This window comes from Ochotona curzoniae, unplaced genomic scaffold, assembly GCF_017591425.1.
Source record: "Ochotona curzoniae isolate NIBS_2020 unplaced genomic scaffold, NIBS_Ocur_1.0 contig_1014, whole genome shotgun sequence".
Lineage (NCBI taxonomy): Eukaryota > Metazoa > Chordata > Mammalia > Lagomorpha > Ochotonidae > Ochotona > Ochotona curzoniae.
The window spans coordinates 31,667,638-31,684,303 of NW_024464920.1; the positions used below are offsets into that span (position 1 = coordinate 31,667,638).

The 16,666-nt window shown below is 40.8% G+C and overlaps 1 protein-coding gene and 1 long non-coding RNA gene across 8 annotated transcripts in view; both read right to left on the minus strand.

Annotated features, from left to right (window-relative positions):
• MSRB3 (methionine sulfoxide reductase B3) overlaps window positions 1–16,666 on the minus strand; it is a 234,334-nt gene that overhangs the window by 205,749 nt on the left and 11,919 nt on the right. The window lies entirely within an intron of this gene.
• On the minus strand, window positions 5,357–12,388 carry LOC121157914. The gene is made up of 3 exons (XR_005884117.1): window positions 9,921–12,388; window positions 7,632–7,635; window positions 5,357–5,367 (listed from the first exon to the last, which is right to left on the minus strand). It is a non-coding gene; the product is annotated as an uncharacterized LOC121157914 (long non-coding RNA).

Genomic DNA, 16,666 nt, shown 5'->3' on the forward strand with positions numbered 1-16,666 from the left:
AAAAATCTAACCCTGCAGATTTAATTTTTCCAAATTCTAAATTTTCTACTCAATTTTCCAAATTGCTTAATGTTAAGTGATTTTAAAATACAGAATTTTCCAAAAATATTCATCTATATAAATTCCTATGATAATGGAAAACAGCACATCAGGTGATGATGACTATGCAGAAATGCAAAATACAGTCTGTGCTGTGGAAAACACACTGGCCTAGATGGGAACATGGGACAGGTGCTAAATGCCTTCACAGGGACAGAAATCAAGTCTGGGACTCAGAGGAAGGAGAATTGCTTCCAACCTTGGAAAAACGTGGCAAGGATGATACAGGGGCTGGAACCAAAGCAAAGATCTATGAAAGACGATTTTTCATTTTTAGCCTTTACTATTTTTTAATTTCAAAAATGTATCAGAGTTTCTGCCCCATCCACTGGTTCACTCCCAACATGCCTGAAAGCTGGGACTGGGCCAAGCCTAAACCAAGAACAAAAAACTCATTCCAGGTCTCCCAAGGGAGGAGCAATAACCTGCCTACTTGAGCCATCAGCTCTGCCTCTTAGGATCTGTATTAGAAGGCAGCAGGCAGCCCTGTGGCATACCATAGTGGATTAAGCTGCCATCTGCAGGACTGGCATCCCACATGGGAGCCGGTTTAAGTTCCAATGGCTCCAATTGCAATCCAGCCCCCTGGTAATGTGTCTGGGAAAGCAGTGGAAGACAGCCCAAGTACCTGGGACCTGTTCCCATGTGGGAGACTCTGATGAAGCTCCTGGCTCTTGGTTTTGGCCTGGTTTAGCTAAGCTATTATGATCATTTGGGGAGTGAATCAGCATTGGAAGATCTCTGTCTCTCCCATTTTCTCTCTAACTCACACGTAACAAGTACAGAACATTTTGAACATATGCCTTGTTAGAGCTATAACCCTGTTTGTACTATACTAAATTTCACCAAGTTCACTAAAAATCATGCTTCAATACTATAAACTGCTAAATATAATAATGAAAATAGACACGAGACAGCTGAATAGTACCCTATAACCATTTTAAAGTGTAGAGCAGCCAGTTGTATATAAACTAAACTTGAAATGTCAATGACGTAGTCACAGGATGTGGTTACGAACCCGCACTTTCTAACATATGGATCACACAATACCATGTCAATTAACTCCATGATGTTGTAACTTGTTGTTGATGTTGTGTTGTGGACTTTCATAGGAGGGGATGACATTCTGCCAGTTCTACTTTCAGACCAGGGATGATCTCCCAAGGAAACTATCGAACTTATCAGGACAATAAGAGACTGGACTCTATGCACGGTACAGGCTCTCAATGAAGGAATCATGACTGGATATGACCTGTAACACTGCAACAATGCGGAGGAATTCAACATGGGAGGAGGGCATGGGGAGAGACTGGGGGAATCCCAGAGCCTATAAAATTGTCATAAAAGGAAAATTAAAAAAAAAAAAAAAAGCCAACCACGGAACTCACATTGTGGCAAAGAAGATAAATGCCTGCAATGTCAGCCAAGTTGAGACTTGGCTGCTCCACTTTAGATCCAGCTCCCTGCTAACGTGCCGGGGAAAGCAGCCAAGTTTGGCTCAAATTCTTGTGTCCCTACACCCACATGGGAAGCCCAGAGAATGCTCCTGGCTCCAGACCAGTCCATTTCTGGCCAGTACAGCCTTCAGAAGTGACCTGTGGATGGAAGATCTATCTTGTTCTCTTCTCTAACTCTACCTTTCAAATTAAAAAATAAATGTTTTTTACAAGTTCGTCTTTTTAAAGATCCTATTGTTACTATTCAACTTTTCTCCTATGACCCCTTTAAGTATCTAAATATACATGTTTGATCATTCTCATATTAGTATTTTAAAACATTTTTTTCATGATGCAATTCCATAGGAATATAGGATTACAGGTCATTTTCTCATATGCAGATTTCATTTCCTTTGGGTATATTTCCAGAAGCGGGATAGCTGGGTCATATAATACATGAATTTTCAGTTGTCTTAGCACTCTCGATACTGACTCCTACAGTGGCTGTGCTAGCCTACACTCCCACCAACAGTGAAGCAGAGCTAACATATCTTTTTTAACCAATACAAAACAAAGTATTTTCATTCTAAAATGCAAATTAACTTCCAAGTTGTTTTCATTACATATGTTACATCTAAAGTTTTTCTAATAATTAAAATGTACATAAATCAATTTTATTATAAAAATACCTTCAGAATTTTCTAGATTTCTGATTATTCCATTTTATTGTTTTCATACAATATTTTGACTTTGCTTTTCTAGTCTGAGTTCAAATTCAACCTGTTATTGACTGGGATTTACTTTGCAAACTTTATTCTTAGTTTTGAAAATTTCATCCTTAACAATGGGCTTAAAATAACTTCCTCACCTGTGGTACATCTACCCTATGGAATACAACTCAGCTATTAAAAAGAATGAAATTATATTGTTTGCAACCCAATGACCCCAAATGGAGACCATTATTCTCAGTGAAATGATCCCAAAAGGACAAATATCATATTTGCTCCAACATAGGACAACCTCTATCCAAAATACAAAACAAAAACTAAGGTAAACAAACACATTTGTAATCTCACAAATGAACGATGTGATGCAGACCAGAGTACCAGAAATCAAAGAAAATCAACAGAATGCATCTCTACTACTGAATAAATGTAGCCCCCACATGAAACTTGTCAATATTCCTACACAACAAAATATTAAACTTTATGCCATTGCCTATATCAACAGCATCATGACCCATGTCAAGAGCAGAGAACTGGAGTCAAGACTATACCTGATGGACTATTTTTCTACAAAACACAGGGGACAATGTTGGGAGGAAGACCTATGCCTGTAAAATTGTAAAACAGAAAATAAGAAGAATAATTTTTTAAAAACTTCCTCACAAAACTGCTACTGGAGAAGCATCTGGCACACATGACATTTCTAAAATAATACCGTCAAGAATTCGTAGAGCTGAAGCTCAAGGTCTACAAAGTTTTAATTTATTTCAACTATCTATTTAAGAGGCATAGAGAGAAGGAGGGAGGGAGAGCAGAAAGGAGGAAGGAAGAGAGAGACCGAGACCCTATCTGCTAGTTGCTCTGTAAACGTTTCCAACAGTAAGGAGGTGGCTCCAAAGCTGGGAGCTGTGACTTCAATCCAGGCACCTCGTGTGGATGGCAGGAGCCCGGCCACTTGATTCAGCATCACTGCCTCCCAGGACGGGCATTAACATCAGGTGGAGTCAGGAGCTTCAAACTCAGGCACGCTACGGGATCAAATGGCTGCACCTTAGTAGCATTTTACATGACTAATTTTCTTTTCTGAAAACATTCTCCCTTTAACTTTCCAGGTATTATTTTCTTCCTTTCCGGAACTTGATCCTCGATCTGTGATATTTCCTTCTGATTTCCAGGCTGTGATTATGTTCCATGTCTATTCCTCCGTTTTTCTCCATAGTTCTCATTGTTCATTCTCACTCCCGCACATCTTATCTACACTTAAAACTTTAGCCATCATCTCCTAATAACTACGAAGCTCTATCTCCATCTTGAACCACATTCTAACACTGTTATCTTCTAACATCAGATGATTATAATATCAACTTACATGTGTACAATATTTTTGTAAGGTATTTTCATATATTATGATAGTCTCAGAACCTTAAAATGATGTCTTTAGTAATTCATGTTTTCTCCTGTACATCTTATTGTGCTGAGATTATTATTGATTATAAGCATTTTTAAGCATTTTTACAAGATGTATGTGATTTCATTTAACCCATATATCAGCTCTGGGTAAGCGCTCTCTTCACCCAGTATTTCCGACAGTCTATTTTCCAAGAACATAGTAAGAATGCACTTTTCGGTTCTGCTGTGGCTAAGTGGGATCATGTGACCAGCTCTGGACAATAAATTGTGAGCAGAAATGGCAACAGTATCACTTCCCAGCCAGAGCACTTGGCTGTTGCTGTGAAACCCTCTCGAGTTTTCTTTCCTTCTGCAACAGGGAACAAAACTGTTCTATAATTAGATGGTAGCTTCTCCGTTTAACATGATCCAGGAGTAATGAGACATGGAGAACAGCTCCCACCTGGTAAACAATGAGTACATAGTACAAGTGAATCCATTGGGATTCTTCTACATCAAAAAAACTCAAGGAGATTGGACATTGCAGCATACATTAAGCCACTTCTTGGGACCCCCGCATCCCATATCAAACTGCTGGTCTAAGTCCCAGTTACAACTGATCCAACTGCCTGCTAGTACATCCTGAAACGCTACTTGGGCCCCTTTCATGCCCATGGGGGAACCGAATGGTGGACCATGCTGCTTGGGAGTGAACCAGCAGGTGGAGAGCATGTTCTCTCTGCTTATCCAATAAATAAAAAATGAATAATCATTTTGAAAAACATTTCTCAAGGGCAGGATCCTTGTGTGCCAGACTAATGTCCTTTAAGGAAATAATCTCCATGAGAAGTCCAATGTCAAAGGCAATGAGACAACCTTGAGAACTCCACAGCTTCTACACAGTTAATCATCACTTTTATTGCAAAACATCCTGAAGAGATTCTTATTTTGGCCAGAATATGCAGCTCTTGTCTCACATTCTGACATTAAAGGCTTGTAGAGAGCTACTTCACACCTTACTCACAATGTTTCAGACTCTAAAAATTTACCGTTAAAATTCTGCCTCTTACATATTAAACTACTTACTCAATGAAGCATCAAATTTTTTAACTGCAAAGCAAATTTAAAATATATTATCTTGAGCCTGGTACAGTAGCCTAGCAGCTAAAGTCCTCACCTTGCACACGCCGGTATACCATATGGGCGCCGGCTGCTGTCCTGGCTGCCCGGCTTCTCATTCAACTACCTGCTTGTGGCCTGGAAAAGCAGTCAAGGATGGCCCAAAGCCTTAGGACCCTGAACTCATGCAAGAGACCTGGAAGAGGCTCCTGGCTCCTGGCATCAGACTGGCACAGCTCCAGCTATTGCAGTCACTTGGGGAGTAAATCAACAGACGGAAAATCTTCCTCTCTGTCTGCTCCTCTCTGTATCCTTGCCTTTCCAATAAAAATAAATCTTTAAAAAAATAGAAATAAAATATATTATCTCAAAAAGCTTTAAAAAGGGGGGGGAGGAATAGGGGGTTGGAGAAAAGGAATACCATTACATCCTCAAAATTCTACCTATGCGGGCCCGGCGCGGTGGCACAGTGGATAAGATAAGGTCCTCACCATGAACGCCCGGGATCCCATATGGGCGCCAGTTCTAATTCTGGCAGCTCCACTTCCCATCCAGCTCCCTGCCTGTGGCCTGGGAAAGCAGTCGAGGACAGCCCAAGGCTTTGGGACCCTGCACCCGTGTGGGAGACCCAGAAGAGGCTCCTGGCTTTGGATCGGCATAGCATCGGCCGTTGCGCTCACTTGGGGAGTGAATCATCGGACGAAAGGTCTTCCTCTCTGTCTCTCCTCTCTGTATATCCGCCTTTCCAATAAAAAAAAAAAAATTCTACCTATGCACCATGCTGAATCTGTTAAAATCTTCCTATTTGCTCCCCAGCTGCACACAACTGCCTAGGCTGCCTTGTATCTAGTTAAGTTTTACACTGTTAGAAGAAAAGCAGGCAAGGCTGGTGGCCATTCTGGGCCTGATTAATGCCAAATTTGTTTGGTATACCAGTGTGCTAGCATAGTTGCCTATTCTATTCCACTTTTCTTTTTTTAAGAACTGAAACAAACATTTTATTCAATGTTTAAGATGAGGAAAACAAATGATATAAATCAAAAGAAACGATCCCTGTGCTACTCCCAGACCATTTTCAATGTTTTTCAAAATGTCCACACAGCAAATATGAAGTTTCAACATTTTTTGTAACTTCTGCTGCAATAAATGCAACATTAACAAATTTCTTCTGTACTGATCTTAAAAGTTGAATAAAATGAATTATATACTAATTTATATTACTCATTTTATTCATGCATTTTTAAAGATCATTGCCAATACACACACTATTTTCCTTTATTTTTACATTAAGCCAACATCTGTCATGCAGCCATCAAAAACCTGACCTAGCCCCTGACCTGGCTCTCATGTGAACTGGTGGGTGCCCTGGTATGGCCCAGCCTGTTCCATACTCATTCTGGCTCTAGTGGGCACCAGCATTTGCTGGGGCCTAGCCCAATCTGACTAACTCCCAGACGCAGCCCACAGGCATGCCAACAGGTGCTTCAGCCTTATCCAGTCTAGTTTAATCCAGGATCTCTCATTCCCTATTGGTAGCTACAGCCCAGCACGGGAGTCCCTAAAGTTCTCGTGCCGCACCTGAAGACCTACACAAGAGCCAGAGTGGGTGTGGGCTGGCCAAGCTAGGCCACAGCACCCACTGGCAAGTGCCAGGTCTGGGTGTAAGTTATGTCAGGCTGGACCATAGCACCTCCGCGCAAGTGCAAGATTCAAGGCTGGGTGCAGGCATGGTAAAGGAACTGTAGGCACACCCCTGCTAGGCAGCAGCTCATGCCTGTGAGTGTGAGATTTGGTGCTAGGGACAGGCCATGTAAGGCTGGACTGCAGCATGTCCGCACATGTGTGAGCTGGGTTTTGGGGCAGGCCAGGCAGGATTAGCCTACAACATATAGCACACACTGGCACAACTGAGTGCCACAACAGTTACAGGCCAGGCTGGGTTGGACCATAACACCTACCAGGAGGGCTGGGAGGTAGGCCAGGCTGGGTTATGCTGTTGTACCCACTGGAGACAACTGGGACTAGTGATATGCCAAGTTGAGCCAGGGTATAGCATCTGCTGGAAAGTGCTAAGACTGAGGGCAGGCCTTCTCAAACAGACCAGCAGTACCTGCTCGCATGTGCAAGATCCAGGCCTGGCAGCAGGTCTGGTAATGGAACTTCAAGGACTCTTGATGGGCTGCTGCTTCCACTGGTAATAATGAAAGCTGGGACTGGGGGCAGGCCTTTCTGGAGGTGGGCCAGGTTGGGTTAGACTGCTGTGCCCACTGGTACACACAAGTGCCAGAATGTATGTATGCCAGCTGAGCTAAGCTGCAACACCCCCTGACAAGTGCCAGGACTGGGTGTAAGTCATGTCAGGCTGGACAGCAGTATTCCCTGGCAGGCACAAGATAACAGCTGGAAGTAGGCCACATAGGGAACTGTGGGTATTTCCCTGGTGGGCTTCTGCTCCCACTGGTGAGCATGAGTGCTAAGGCTGGTAGCAGGCTTGCCTTTCAAAGTTGCAGCCAATGTAAGCATATGTATTGGATGAGCCTTGGGGGTGGATCAAGCTAAGTTAAGCTGCAGCACCCATACCTATGCACGAGAGTCAGATGGGTTGCATGATGGACCTGGTTAGGCCAGAGCCCATGCCAGCACACAAAATCTAGGGCTGGTGGCAGACCCAGTAAGGGTTATTGGGGGGTCACCCTGACTAGGCTCTTAGCTCCCACTGGTGTGAGTTAAGACCAGGCCTGTGGCAGGCTGGGCTAGGATAGATACAACATCCATCAATTTGCATGAGAAATGGGGCTGCGAGCAGAACTGACCAGGCAGTTGCATACACCAGTATGTGTGTTGGCTGACACAGGTGATGGACCAAACTTGACCCTGCACTGTCTGGAACGCACAAGAGTCAAGTTTAAGCTCATCCCAGGTAAGGTTTCATTGGGACTCCTCAACTAGACTACTAGACTCAAACCCAAGCCACAGTAAAAATCATCATATATTTTGGTCCAACCTGGGAGTGCATGAATTGGGACTGGGCTGCCTCAGTTGCCAATGCCTGTGTGGATGCACACAGGGGACATGTTGGTCAGCTCATCTAAGCCAGTAGAGCAGAGGCAAGCAGGAGGATGGAAAGCAGAACAGGTTCGACCACTCTTCTGACCAACCTTAACATGTTCCTGGGTCTGTGGATGCACCAAGGTAGACTTGGTCAACTAATAAACCTTGGAAAGATTTTCTCAACTCTGGTGCAAAACAGCCAACAATGTCTCAGAACTATCAGAAACACTCATCAAATGGCCATCCTCCCCAGCCCTGAGTGCTGATGTAGTTTGACAGCAAGGAGTGACTCCCCCCTCCTTTCCTCCTTGCAGACGTAGGAGGAACAAAAAAAATATTTGTCCCTCCCACCTTCCTCATACCCCAACCCTTTCCATCCTAATAAGAGACCCACAGGGCATGCAACCCCCTCAACTGTGTAAACAATATTAAAAATAAAATTTAAAATGAAATCTTATATTGTCATGAGTGGTACTTTTTAAGGAATATTTTCGTATTCTGTCTCACAGCACTACACTCTCAAATTCTTCTGATTCAGGTACACTGACATAAGTATTTTCTATGAAACTTTCCCTTCTTCTCTGTCATGCTTCTATGATTTGCGGCACTCAGAAATGCATTCTGCATGCAAGCAGATAATTGGCAGAAAGGACACTGGCAATTAACAACAACAAATGTTAACTGTTGCTCCCACCATGCACATAATTGTTTTAGGACTAGCTGGTAACGTTGGTGGCTTCCTAAGGCAGATATACCTTTTGTTAAAGATTTATTTTTTTCTATTAGAAAGTCAGATATACACAGAGGAGGAGAGACAGAGAGGGAGCTCTCCCATCCATTGATTCACTCCCCAAGTGGCTGCAACAGCCGGAGCTGTGCTGATCTGAAGCCAGAGCCGGGAGCCTGTTCTTGGTCTCTTGCATGAGTGCAGGGTGCCTAGGCTTTGGGCCATCCTTGACTGCTTTCCCAGGCCACAGGCAGGTAGCTGGATGGGAAGTGGGGTGGCTAGGACAGGAACTGGTGCCTTTATAAGATCTTGGTGACTACAAGGCAAGGACTTCAGCCACTGGCTACCAAGTCTGGCCTACAGATGCACTTTCAATTGAATAAATTCTTTCGGAATTTCATCTGCTGGAAGGAATAGCTATGTAGACAAATGATGCACTTTTCAACTAAAGTTTTCATCACTTCCATGTGGCTAATCCCTTAATCGGGTTCTGTCTCTGTATTCCTCTCATACAGTACTTTAAAAAATAGGAATTATGATTCTTGGAATGTCAGCTTTCAGGATCTAACATTAAGGTTTTTAGTCTTCCAGGGGTATAATTTTCAGGATTCCATACATTTCAGAGAATGTTGATTTTTTTTTTTAATTTCCATACCCAGGCTTACAGTATTTGGGAACGTAAATATTGTGATCAACACTGTTCAACATGATGCTGGTTTGGGGAGGACAGAAGTGTTACCAATGAAGTTACAAAGTCAAAGAAAATATTTTGCAAAATCTTCTCCCTGCCTTGTCCTACAGTGCTTTTCAATATTACTTTTAGGTGAATATTTTTTAAGAACTTGGGATTCCACAAATATTTCAAACTGTTTATCATATCCAAATATCAATTCATTTCTTTTTCCTCTAATTTATTATCACTTCTGTATGCCTGCTTTTACTCAGCCACTAAAATCACAGACATGAGACTGACCACACAACGTCAAGTGCAGCTTCAATTCCAAGACACTGCTCCTTTCACCTGTCAGCTGGAACAGTCACCAGTGCTCCTGCCTTTAATCTCTTCACATTTTCCCTGCTGGCCTGGATGAAGTCACAGCAATGCTCCCCACGCTTGTGGGTCTCATTAGCATCCCCAGAGGAAATTCCACCTATCTATACTGGCATTCAACATCTCCTGGGTTCATTTATTTTCCTACATGCATAATTTCAATCCCCAAAGCTACCAGGCTGGTGTAACCCATGAACTCTCTGGTCCTTTTTCTATCGTATCTCACATAACACCTAAATCTTAGCAGGCAGTTGATATACATTTCTGAATAAGCAAACAAACATTATGTTCTAATGACAAATAACCACTTAGTTTTTCCACACACACCTTCTACCAACACCACACCAACCATATCCCTCATATTATAAACAGAACAGATACTGTTTAACTTCCAAATCCACTGGAAGACATTACCAACTCTGGGCAAGGTACTTTTATATATAAGACATATTTAGATATCATCTCTTTCTCTGCTATTCCTCACTTCCTTTGCCCCAACACTTCCACTAGAAAATGAGTCACTTCTTTCCCTACGCTACTTTCTACCTTATAAGAAATTATCATCTCCAGTATTATACGTACCTTTACAGTTTAGAACTTTAGGTTTCTAAAACTGCCTCACTTAAAACTCCTTGAAAGCAGGCAGCGATCATTCATCTCTATAAAATGAAGGCTCAATAGATTTTGTAATATAATTGAACTGTAATGTCGGCACTTCCATCTTCGCCCTCTTTGGGCATTGGGTCCTAGAGGTCATAGGACTAAGCCCTTTACTGTTTCTAGGCCTTGTAATATGCAGGAAGAGTAAAAACTGCATCTGAAGTCTGGTTATCACTTAGCCAGCTGAGAAATCCTGGGCAAATTAATTGATATCCAATTAATCAGTTCATCAGCACAATGTATATCAAAAATAACACAAATAAACTCTTGGAAGAGTAAAAAGCAATAATATTTTTACATGCCCCTGGCAAAGTGCTCATTTAGTTTCTATCTTTACTGAAAATTTAAAAAGGAAGAGGAAAGAGGAAATAAAAAGATGTAAATGTGCATAAAGTTTTTAAATCCATTGCTTCAGTAAAAATCTATTTTAACATGCATCAGCTCAATGATTCAGTAAGAGTTACAAAATACGGTTCTAATTTAACCAAAATTGCCAGAATCACATGCTCTCATGCAAAGATGAAACTGTTCCAAGTCTTGAAGTTAAACTCACATTATGACTTCAAGAATTATCTACAGCATTAGAGGTTCTTGAACTCTCAGAAATAACTTTGTGACTATTATTAATCTGTCATCTGAATGCCAGTAAATTCCACTGTTCTGATTGTTATGCTATATAGCATTTTTATATTCATATTTATATTATTTCCATTCAGATTATGCTACAGAAATTGCCCAGCCTAATTGTGCTTTTCTGGAATACTTGCATCAATTAAATGTTTTTCTGCGAGGTAAAGTTAACATGTCATCTGATAGTCTTTAATTCTCTCAGATAACAGAAGTTTTTAGAGCAAAGTTTCCTCCCCTGCCAAAAATGAAATTAAAAAAGACACCAATTCAAGGTGGACTTTAGGAAAATGCTACATAAACCAATATGCCCTTAAGGATGGTGAAGTCAAGATCAATTTGTGCTAATTACAGAATGCAGCATCTGTACATAATTAAGTGACAAAAATAAAAATCCATATAAGCAAAGACCCTGATTAGGACTTCGTTGTCCCACTTGGAGCACCTGGGTTCAATTCCTGGCTCCAGCTGACACCAGTTCTACTTAAGCAGACTCTGGGAAACAGTAGTAAGATCCTGCCCTCCACATGGGAGACCTGAGTTGATTTTTTAATTCCTGATTTCAAATCAACCCAGCCCCAGTTGTTGCGGACATTTGGCAAGTGAGTTTATAGGTAAGGTTTATGGTTCTCTCTCTCTCCCATAAATATTTTAAAATACTGAAAAGGAGAATATGCAATATAAAATAATAATTTAACAATAATCATGTTTATCTATAGAATTGACTTAAATATCCTAAGTGCTTCCTGTAGTGCAAATACTGTATACTTTTTTTAATTTGGTAATTAAATTAAGTCTCATCGGTGGTTTGAAACCTTTTTTAAGGTCATAACACTGAAATAATTCCTATTAAAGACAGACATGAACAAAATATAGAAACTATATGACAAGAAAAAATGAAAACCAAAGAGGAAACATCGTGGGGGGAAAAAAAAAACATAAAACAAGGTAAAGAGTGTCCTCTAATATTTCAGTGACACATAAGTGATCTAAGAAAATGAAACAACTTAGAGGGGTGAAAATGAAAGCAGAAAGCAGAGAGAAAAAAGATCACTTGGCATACATGCACAGACATCAAGAAAAAGACGGCCACACAAATAACTTTCAAAAGGGAACTGACCCATGCTTTTCAAATCAGATACCCATGATTTCCACTGAAATAACAGAATTTAAGAACAAAGGAAAACCTACAGTAGCACTGGAAACTGACAACAACATCTTGGAAAAAAATTTCACTAGCTAAAGTGCAGAAAGGCTATACTGAAGAAAAGGGCCACCTTTCGTACAAGTTTACACTCTTCCTGCAAGTTAGTGCAAGAGAATCCAACAGATTCTCCCAGGGGAGAAAAGTCAACGTGCTGATAGATCACAGCTTACGGAGAGCCGAATCACGCACAGTGGGGTGGGTGTTGCTCAGGACACTAATTAGGAACCCCGCATATCCTATCAGAGTGCCAGGTTCCAATTCTGGCTATTTGACCTCCAATCCAGCTTCCTAATGATATGCTTCGGCAGGCAGAGGATGATGGCCCAAACATCTGTGTTCCTGCCACCCACGTTCGAGAGAGCCAGATGGAGTTCCGAGGCATGGTTTCTGTCTGGCCCAACTCTGGCTCTTGCCAGCATTTAAGGAGTAAACCTGTAGATAGATTCTATGTCTCCCTGTCTCTCCCTTTCTCTCTGTCATTCTGCCTTTCAAATAAATGCTTTCTTGAAGTTTCCCTTAACAAAACAAAACGAACAAAAGAACCAGCACAGGGTATACCTAGATAAAACATGTAACTCTGGCCAGCACTTCTGATCCTGGAAGTGGAATGCACCCTCAAAACGGGTTCCATGCCAATGCTCCATTCTGGCTTACAAAGAATTTAGGAAGCACTGCCATGAAGACTTTGGAAAAAGACAGACAAACCTGGGAAAGATCGGAAAAAACTATCCTTGAAAAGGCAATACTTTCTTGCTAGAGTTTCCTTCACCTCTGACACTACCTTTTTTACCCTCTATGCAGTGGCTCCTGGAGTTCTGAAAGCAAACCTATACTAAACCTGAACTTTTCTGTTATAGTTTTATAATTCCCCAAAAGACTAATAAAAGCATACACCACAATCAGCTAGAAGGACTCTAATTCCCTAACTGGGGTGAGCCCATATTGTATTCACTCTCCACTCTTTAACAAAACTGAGAATAAAATGATAAATAAGAAATCACAGTCACGTGGGCATAAGATACAATGGCTAAGATGCCACTTGGGACACCTGCATCCCACAGTGGAGTATGTGTGTGTGTTCAAGTCCCAGCTCTGCTCCTGATTCCAGCTTCCTGCTAACATGCACCCTGGGAGGCAGTGATGCTGACAGTATTTAGGTCCTTGTGACACACATGTGAAACCTGAGTTCAGTCCTGGCATCTGGCCTTAGCAAGCTTCAGCCTAGGCTGTTATGACATTAGAGAGTGAAACAAAAGATCATAGTTTCAATGTTTCTGTCTCTGTCTCTCTTGTTCTCTCTCTAACCCCAGTTTTCAAATAAATAAATCTTTGTTTAAAAACATACAATTCCTGCCCCCCCGTGAAGCTTATGTATCAATAATTAATAATATTATCAATAAGCATAAGGAATATTACATAGAGGCAAAGAGAATAACGTTCTTAGACAGTAGACGCAGTAATCTGGTATGAAGGATATGGGGAAGAAGTAACATTTCCACTAAGAGGATAAGGATGCTGCCCAGTTTAAGAGCGAAGAAAGAAATGTTCAGATAAGGGCCTGGCGTGGTGGCCAAGAGGTTAAAGTCCTCACCTTGAACGTGCTGGGGACCCATATGGATGGCGATTCTAATCTTGGTGGCCCTACCTGGGAAAGCAGTCAAGGATGGTCCAAAGCCTTGAGACCCTGCACCCGCACGGGAGACCAGGAGGGGACTCCTGGCTCCTGGCATTGGATTGGCCCAGTTCCAGCCAATGCGGCCACTTGGGGAGTGAATCATCAGAGGGAAGATCTTTCTCTCTGTCTCTCCTCCTGTCTGTACATCTGACTTTCCAAGAAAAATAAATAAATCTTTTAAAAAAAAAAGTGTTGAGGTAAGGAAAAGAGCTTAACAATTGCTCTAAGGGAAGAGTGAATGTAGCTTACTGAAGCTAATGGAAGAAGACCAGTCTAGCTAGAATAAATTCGGGAGGAACGCAGCAGTTGTCATCGGGGAATTATGGAGATAACGAAGCAAATCTTGGAAGTCATGGTAAGAACTTGGAATTTCACCCTGAAAGGAAAGGTAACTAAGGAAAAGATAGGAACATGATAAGATCTGAAAATGTATATTAACATGACCAAAGGTGGAAAAGGGATGGGAGTGCCTCTGGGTCAGGGACTAATTACCAACTACTGTAGAAATACAACGGATTAATGTAAGATTACTCCAGGACTGATTCCAGCAATGAAGCAAATGGTATCACCATTTACTAAGCTACTCTAGAAAACAGGAAAGCACCAAAAAAAGTCCATTTCGTTCCAATGTCCATGTCTCGGGTGCCTAAGACACAGTCATGCAAAGCCATACGAGTTAGAGGCAAGTGAATGTATGGGCTACAACTCAGAAAGACAAGTGGGCTGGTGGGCAGATGTGGGAGAAATTAACTGTTTACAGCGGGAACTAGAGCCATGCAGTAAATAAGATAATCTAGCAAAAAACACTAAATAAGAAAACACAAGAACCCTGAGGAATTTGAGACTTTAGTGATGAGCTGGAGAAGAAAGAAGTAGCAAAAAAAAAAAAAAAAAAAAAAAAAAACAAGCAAGAAAGAATAGCCACCACCGAAGGGGAGACAGCTCAAGGAAAGTGTCACTCCAGAATAACAATGCTGCTGCTGTGACACTTACAGTGAGTTAACTCTGTGCAAGACACTGTGCCAAGTAACTATGTATTTGCAAATTCTTACTCAATTATTACAGCTATCTACGTGGTCAGTACAATATTATCTCTCTTCCCAAAAGTGAAGAAGCCAAAACACAATTTAGTGTGCCTAAAATTACAATTAGCAATAAAAGTGTTTGAAGTCAAGTGAAAACATTATCTCCATAAGGAACTAGTGTATTAAATAAACACACTGAAGCCAGGGACCAAACTGAGTCCACACCGGTTTTTAACAATATAGACAGCATTTATGGCTTCATCCTTTTTGAATACAATAGTTTGAATGTCTCTCCTTTTCCTTAGATCTTCTCCTAAATTCATAAGCTAAGTTCTGGAATAAAACATCAATCAGCTCCTCCTGAACCACTCAAACGGTCCTAAATGGTTTAACCTCTTTCATTCCTGTTCTCTATAATCCATTCTCCACACAACAGCAGAGTGATAATTTTAAAATATAAATCAGATGTTGTCACTGCCTACTACAGCCACAGCGGCTTTCATCACACGGAATAAATGAGTATCTAAACTCTTTACACTAATTAAAAGCCCCCTACAATCTGTCCCCTCTCTTTCCCCTTAATACTAACCAGATTCTGGACACAAAGCGGTCTTCTTGCTCTTTCTACAAGGCCTGTAGTTTCCAAGAGTGAGAAGAAAGCCTCTGAGCAAAAGCCTGTATCTCTCCTTCATACTGTATCCCCAGAGACTCGACAAGTTACTACCTGTCCTGCAACCCATACTTCGGTATAGTCTGCAGATTAAGAGATAGCAAGGGTTTAAACGACTTGTAAAACAAACTGATCAAGAGCCTGGTTTAGCAGGCTTTTTGTTTAATACGAGAGATGTTTGAGCATGTTTAATAAGGAAGACTAGGAAATTTTCCAAGGGTGTGGACATAGAAAACATCAAAAAGTCAGAGCATTTAAGAAAATAATCAATTAAGTAGTTTAGCAAAAACTAAAGCTGTATAAAAAGTTAGGGTACACAGGGAATTTTTTCTACCTATGCCCAAATTTTCTCTTATATAATCTGAGGAGTTGGAGTAAAACCAGTAATGCTGAACCACTATCAAAAACCTTTATTGATTTATTTTCCCTCATAATTTGTGTGGTTATTCTGATTAGCAATTAAAATGTACACATACTCTATATACCATATACACATATGATTAATAAAATACATATATCTGATTAACAAAATATTACTTAACAATTGCAATTCATTTGATAAGTTCAAAGCTCAGGAATATTATGTGATTCATGTATTTTTTAAAAAAGGATTTCATTCTCCAAATACAGAAAAGTTGGTCCAAACTAACACAAGAAATCAATTCCAAATCCAAAATTTTTAAAAATTAAGACAAATCATTTCTTAATGAGGATTTCAAAAATGCAATAAGTCATGCAGATTTTTTTTAATCTCTTGTAAGAAAATCATGATCTGAGGAAGAAGAGGTCTGAGATGTATTCATCAAAGGGTGCAATGTTAGAGGGTGGAAGCATAAGTTTAATGACCAATTGTACTTCATGGTGACCACAGTTAACTATATTGAGCACGTGAAAAAAATCAACTGACCTATAGAAAAACTCCAATCAAACTCACAGCTGACCTCTCACAGGAAACTGCAGGCCAAAAGAAAATGAAGTGATATATTCCAAATCCTAAAAGGAAAAATAGTCAGCCCCAAATAACATACCCAGCAAAACTTTCCTTTGTCTTTGAACATAAAATAAAATCCTTGCATAGTAAAGAAAAGCTCAAAGAATTCACCTCTTTCAGGCCTGCCCTACAAAAAAATACTTTAAAATGTTCTCTCAACAGAGAAAAGGAATAGCACCTGCCAACAGGCAAAAGTGGAGAGCATCTCAGAAAA